Source organism: Pangasianodon hypophthalmus, chromosome 3 (assembly GCF_027358585.1).
Source record: "Pangasianodon hypophthalmus isolate fPanHyp1 chromosome 3, fPanHyp1.pri, whole genome shotgun sequence".
Taxonomy (NCBI): domain Eukaryota; kingdom Metazoa; phylum Chordata; class Actinopteri; order Siluriformes; family Pangasiidae; genus Pangasianodon; species Pangasianodon hypophthalmus.
In genome coordinates, this window is record NC_069712.1 from 26259784 (window position 1) to 26267440 (window position 7657).

Sequence of the window (7657 nt, forward strand, 5' to 3'; positions counted from 1 at the left end):
TAACAAGGTTGGCAACACTTGTAGAGGATCTTGGTCCACTTCTCAATGCATAACATTTCAACAATGTTTTAAAGTTTTACTCATGTGAACTTCAGTTCAATTCAATTCAATTCATGTTTAACAATGGACATGATCATAAAGCAGCTTTACAGAAACTCTATATACATTTTAAGATTATCTCTAATGAGCAAGCCAGAGGTGACGGTGGCAAGGAAAAACTCCCTGAGATGACAAGATGAAGAAACCTTGAGAGGAACCTGACTCGAAAAGGAATCCATCTCCATCTGGGCGACACCAGATAGCGCAATTATATGTCATTTCTCTTCTACTATTAAGTGATTGAGACTTGAATGTAGACTGTTTTTGGCAAGTGCAGTCTTTAGGCTATTCAAGGAAGACCATCCACAGCTATCTTTAGCTATCCACACCAATCTCATGGTTAGTTAGTTCACAATTAGTTCAGACCACAGGTTTTCAGTAGGGTTCAAATCTGAAGACTTAGGTGGTCATTGCAAAGCACTGATCTTCTTCTTAACCTCCTGGCAGAGGCGACCAGGTTCAAACTTCACTTTATTGCCATATGTTTCCGGAACACAGAGTATAAGAGAAGCAATGAAATTCTTATGCACACCCCTGACATAAACTCTGTCCTTATGCTGTTATTTTATGTCCTTGACAAAAACAAGTATTGCACAAGCTGAGATTGCACGTGGAATGAGTACTGCGAATTGCGCAATATAAAAAAAGCATACAGTGTGGTGCAAGTAATGAGTAGGATGATTGTAAAGATCACTGAGCTGTGCAAAAAGATGTAATAAGTAATATGAATGAAGGAAGTATGTGAAATGGTGCAAAATGTACATCTATTGAGATAAGATACTATATGTAAGAACAGTGGTCTATTTTTAGGCTAAAATATCAAAATGAATGACGCAATCAACAACTGCAAAACAGCCCCAAGGCATTAATGAACCATCACCATATTTTACATTGGGTATACAGTTGGTCTTATATGACCATCAGCTGCAGTTCCAGAGATGCTTGGTGAAGGTGCTGTATTTTGTGGGCTGCTCTCAGAAAGTCTTCTTTCATGAAACCCTGCCAAACAGCTTGTTGTTACGGAGGAGGCACTTGCAATTCTGAAACTGTGAGGGTCTTTGGGGGTGTTTTTTTGCCTCTCTCAATAGGATAATGCATTTAAAATCTAGCAAATTCTCAACTGTTACAGCCTTTGTGAGCAGTTTTATAAACTGTCCTGATTCTTCTTAATTAATATTTTTATTGATTGTGTATTTTTATATCCATTACCCAACAATATATATCTACCCAATTTTATCTACTCAACAACCATCTGTCTTGTTTTGTTAAATGTTCTCTGCTTGTCCCCCACAGAGCCTTGACAATTTGTTTGCATTTATTCCAAATATTCTTTAGGGGGTATCAATATTTTTGCCACATATTTTTGAGGTTAATGATATATTTTCAGGAAAGTCAAGTAGTTCCTCATTTTGTGAGTGACAAATTTGAATCAGTCTGTGAATTTTTTTTATGTCATACAATCATTTTTGCTCTAGTTGTGCAGTTGCCTGTAGTTCTCACATTAAGGACCTGTTTTATGATGTTTATTGGAGATATAGAGGCCCAAACACTGATTCCTGTGGAACATCAGCACAAGGAATATTAACACAGCTGATTTTGCTGGTACATTCACTGAACTGGGTTTATGGATAACAAAATGCTTTTGTTTAGCTTTATGTCATAAGGCTTATGAATGTTTATTTACTATATCTCGATTAAACCTGCACTTCAATTAGATCAGAATGTGCTTCGTGCTGGGAGAGGTGCCATATCCTGGTTCCTAAGTGACTCTGAAACCCCTGACGGCACATAAACTTCAGAAGAAAGCATTCATATCCCTCTCCGGTGTCCAACAATCTGTATATACACTTTCAACAAGTGCTGCTGTCATTGCTTACTGCTGTGGGCCAACCAAACCTCTAGCAATCTTCGCCGCTTTTCAATGTTTTGACCACACTATTCAGGAAATCTACATTCTTTGCCTGGAAAGGCACACAAATGCATTAACACTCTCTTTCAACAAGCACAGTAAGTCGAACCCTGAGCTGCAGACAAGAAGCAGTGTGCTCAGGATGCTGTGGTTAAAGACCCCAGACAAATGTCTTCCTCTATTGAGTTCATTCACACGAAACTTTCCATAGTACTACCCACTTTCTGGTATTTTATCACATGCCCATCACACACAAGTAAGCCCCAGATCTCATAAGAGCTAATTCACTCTTCCTTTAAGACTGTATGCTATTCTTTAGACCTGTTGATGTTATACAAATATGGAGACAAGGAGCTCTGTTAACAGAAAGTCCTTTCTAACAATTTTATACACACGAAAATCAAAGGTTCACTTGTTTTTTTATTAAACATATAGGTTTACTTTTCTCACTTTCTTTGCCACATGATAAAAATTAATCTTTTGTATCTTTTTCACAAAAAAGATGTGTATGGCTTTTTTTTAGTCACAGAATAAATGGAATGCATGACTTATGTACTACATTTTGGCAAATTACAACACAAAATATACAAAAAAATACTAATATAAAATATAACACAAACATATATCTACAGAATTGATAAAATGAATGCATGCCATGAGTTAATTAGCACTGGGCAAAATTAGTAATTTTATTAGTTTATGATTAATTTTAGAATTAATGATGGGTAAATGGATGAATTAATAATTCCTTTTATATTACCCAATGTATTGGAAATTTGCTCTCTAGTTTATGACCACTGATGTTGGCACTACTTTTCATAGTTACAAATTATTAAAAAAAAAAACAACATTATATATATATATATATATATATTAGAATTAAAAGAATTAAAAGAACCCTGAATGGGGTGCCAACTCATCACAGGGCAGTAATCATGCACACAATCACTCACGATGGACAATTTCGAGATGCCAACCAGCCACAAGTGCATGTCGTCAGACTGGGGGAGGAAACTGGAATACCCACAGGAAACCCCCAAAGCATGGGGAGAACATGCGGGCTCTGTGCACGCAAGGCAGAGGCGGGAATTGAGCCCCCAGCCCTGGAGGTGTGAGGCAAATGTGCTAACCACTAAGCCACCATGTCCCTCTCTATATAGCTACTTTGTACTTCCTTTCTGAATGCTGCAATGACTATGTGGTCCCAATATTTTAATATTTGCATACAATTGCTTGTACAGATGCCTGGGGTACCTTAAGTTGTTTAGAAACAATTTTGTCTATATAACAAAGTCATATATACAGGAATTATGTTATTTCCAAACAACTTAAGGTACCCCAGGCATCTGTACAAGCAATTGTATGCAAATATTAAACTATTGGGACCACATATACAAAGGAAGTACAAATTAGATCCCAGGGATAAACAGACTTTGGTGTGAAAGATTCAACTGAACCCCAAGATAATACAAAAGGAACTGGTGAAGGAGTTGGAGGCATCAGGTAGCAAACATGTACAACCACCATTAAGTCCTACAATTGAGTCCTACATTGATATGACCTGAAAAGCTTTTACACAAGGAAGAATCCCCTACTTCAAACTCTCATAAAGTTTGCAGGTGATTACCAGGAAGAAGACCCAACCTTTTTACTGACAAAACTTAAATTGTTTGGCCATAATGTTCAGCACTATGAAAAAAATTGTGATTTAATTCAATGAACACCATCCCACCTGTAAAGCATGGGGGTGGCAGCATCATGTGGGGGTGTTTTGCTCGAAAAGGGACTGGTGCACTTCACAAAATTGATGATGTCATGAGGAGGGAAGATTATCTAGAAATAGTGAAGCAACACCTCAAGACTTTAGCCAGAAAATTAGATCTTAGTCACAACTGGTTCTTCCAGCAGGACAGTGATCCTAAATATACCTTCAAAGTTGTAACAAAAACAAAGTGAAAGTATTGGAGGGCCATCACAAAGCCCTGACCTATATCTCATAGAAAGTTGTGAACTGAACTGAAAAAGCATGTGTGAGCAAGGAGGCCCACAATCCTGACTGAATTACACCACTTCTGTCAGGGGGCATGAGCAAAGGTTCCAGCAAAGTATTGTGAGAAGCTGGTTGAAGGCTACCCCAAGCATTTGATTCAAGTTAAGCAATTAAAAGTACTAACAAGGTACATGCAAACTTTTGACCCACTGAAAATCTGATATCGTAAATAAAAACTGAAATAATCTGTCTCTTAGCTCTATTATTTTGAAACAACCTCATATGGAACTAAAGTACATACCCTAACTGATTTAACACGGGAAATGTATGGTCACATGAAATGTGTGGATTTGTGAAAAATTGAGTTTGAATGTCTTAAGCTTAGGTGTATGTAAACTTCTAGCCACAACTGTACATTGTAGTCAGTATAGAATAAAACTGTATCTGTACATATGTAGAATACAGCAGTAAAGCTCTATCACAGAACTTCTGACAGACCAAACTTCTTAAAAAATAGAAGAAAAATTTCTTGAAGAAAAGAGCTTCTTGAAGTCTTTGCACTGCATGTGTAAACACTCACACACTTTTCTGTAACCGCTTTATCCTGGTCAGGGTCGTGGCAGATCCAGAGCCTTCCCCGAGAACACTGGGCGAGAGGTCAGAATACACCCTGGTTGGGACGCCAGTCATTTGCATTGCGCCGTGTTCACACACAGTCACGTACTCAATTTCTCTTAGCCAATCCACTTACTGGCATGTTTCTGGGAGAAAGCATGCAAAATATGCAGATCAACTCTGCACAGACAGGAACCCAGACTCATGATCGAACCAGGGACCCTGGAGCTGTGAAGAGGCAATGCTACCCATGATGCCACAGTGCTGCTATGTGAATACATGAGCAACAGAGAAGTATGCAAGTATATGCAGAAACGTCGACATCTAGACATTTGAAGGACGTCCTGATTATGACAATGCTCAAGTAAATGTAAGCGAAAGAAAAATTCAATTCAATTAAATTACTTATTTACTAAATAAACGTTTCTGTGGTTTTCTTATGGGCTTCTTCAAGGATATTAACCTCTAGATGGCTTATTTATTTAGCAGTATCATTTCCACATACTGACTTCCCAGTATTTTGTGTCAGTAGATGGTCTACACTTTATGGCTGTGCACTTTACACAGCTATGGCAAGCACCACAATTTTTGTAAAGCTGTTCTCATTTTTTCCCTTTTGTGGTAAGCATTACGAAGCTTGGTTTTGGTTAGAAGTCATTTATTTGCGGTATCTGTAGAGGCAAAAAGCTGGTCTGTAGTAACATTTAACAATAAGTAATTCTAAATTAATAATCCTAAAATCCCAAGATTTCAAAATAAATGATATTACTATATTGATATCTTTATGATATTAATGATATTAATATAATAATTCTGTTTACCCACAGAAGTTCACATTTTAGTAAGAGGATTTAGGACACTGAATCCTGTTACTAAAATCCTCTTAGATGATAATTATTGTATTTTGTTTGCAATTTATTTAAGTCCACACTAGCTTTCTAGCTGCGAAATCAGACTGATATTAAACTTACTTACAGCTATTTGACTGACTCTAAGCCTAAATCACCACACTGACGACAGTTCAATTCATTGCTTGGGAAGTGATCACAGAACCATGAGTTAAGCACAAGGGCAGGAATATTCATTTTCGAATCTTCTGACTAAAATTTGGTGCCCTGATGCAGAAGTGCGAATAATGTTAAATTTCAAAATCTGAATGCTTGGTTTCAAGAGTGTGGCTTTTAGAACAAAGCAAAACGTCACTGCAAAAAAAATCAAGGTTCACTGAAGTTCCTCAGTTAGTATGAGTTAGTATATGTAAATAAAGGTGGTTGGAGAGAGGTGAAAGGAAGGTCCAAAAGTGAAAGAGAAACGCATGGAAATAGGAAGTGAGAAACTGTTCAACTATTGTATTTGGCTTAATACCATTGAAGTACTCCTGACTTCATTTCCAGTAGTGTACAGAAGAAGTACGAAGGTCAAAGCACTACAAAGTTTAGCGTTCCATGTTTTAACTCCTGATTCAGCCGATCATCATCATCATCACTGTGATCATTATCGTCTGCTTTCTAGGTGTGTCTACTGTTAAGTGGATATCCCTCAGCAGGCCGTATTGTAATCTAGTCTCTTCTTTTCACTGGTTCCACTGATAATACACAAGAGCAAGAGATGTGGTTGAAATGTGGTTAATAATTTTAATATAAGACTTCCTGTATAGTTCAGTTTCCAGGCCTACTGTAACTAGTCTACATTAAAATCTTAACAATAAAACATTTCTTTTTATCAGATAAAGCCTTTTATTCTAAGCTTAATACTAGTAATGTGAACAAATTGTATTGTTCATCATATTGCTCAAATTGCAATGACAATGGAAAACAAATAAGTATACAGTTTTTTATTCTTTTCTTTCAAAAACGACAGTCAACACAGTATCGGTTTAAGTACATAATTCCAGACTACTATAGTAACATATTTTTCACTGGTAAATAACCATACCAATTCATTCATTCATTCATTAATCTTTAGTAAATGCTTTATCCTGATCAGGGTCTCAGTGAATCCAGAGCCTATCTTGGTATCACTGGCCACAAGGCAGGAGAATTCATCCTTGATGGGACATTATGGAGCACATAATGAATCATTTCCTTGGTTAATTTGTGTGTTCTGTTATGTGTGGGTTCGTCATGGGTCCATTACTTAAAGAAACAAACAAACAAGCAAACAGGAGGCAGGAATTTATACTGGATAGGACACCAGTGCATCACAATGCACACATACATTTGCACACAATTTGCACACAATGCTAAGGGCAATTTAGACAGACAGACAGACAGACAGATAGATAGATAGATAGATAGATATTTCAATTCTCTCTCTCTCTCTGGTCTCATCAGACTCAAAAGAGAATAGGCACAAGAAGTGCCCCTCCCTGTAGTCATGGAAAAAGTGTGTCATTCAACCCCTTACAAAGAGTAAATATATGGTCTTAATTTCTGCCATTGTTTGGACAAATTGAGATACACTTTCCACACATCTTTTCTGTGTTTCTTTGCATTTGATAACACTCTAAATCAAATATGTACTGACAGAAATGGCTGCTGACTTGACGTTCTTTGAGCAACCGTCTGGAATCTCACAAAGAAAACAAGAAAAAAGAAAAAACCCTGATTGTTAGCTCAGTTTTTAGTGACGAAGCCCTCATGTCTAGTTTGCAAAGTGCAAATACAAACCTCCATCTTCGAAAAAAGTCCTTCACCAGAAATGTATTGTCACTAACAATCAGTGGAAAACAACAAGCAGCAAATGAAAGTTAAGATCTAAATTATGCTGACTCACCGTCATTTGCTTCGATCTATCATTATTCACTGTCAGCATTTCTGGCTCAATTATACCTTTAAAAACAAAACAAAAAAAAAAACTCAAATCACCCCCCGTCCACCACAGACTCCTTGAGGGCAATGACCCTGCTCACCTGTGGGCTGTTTGCCCCTTGCTTCACCCTAGGGCAGTGGCTTGCTGATGGGAACGCTGTGTACTTTCCAGAGGTGTTAGTCATCCCACGGGCCTATTCAATCTGTCACCTCAGGACTCCTCCTGAAAAATCC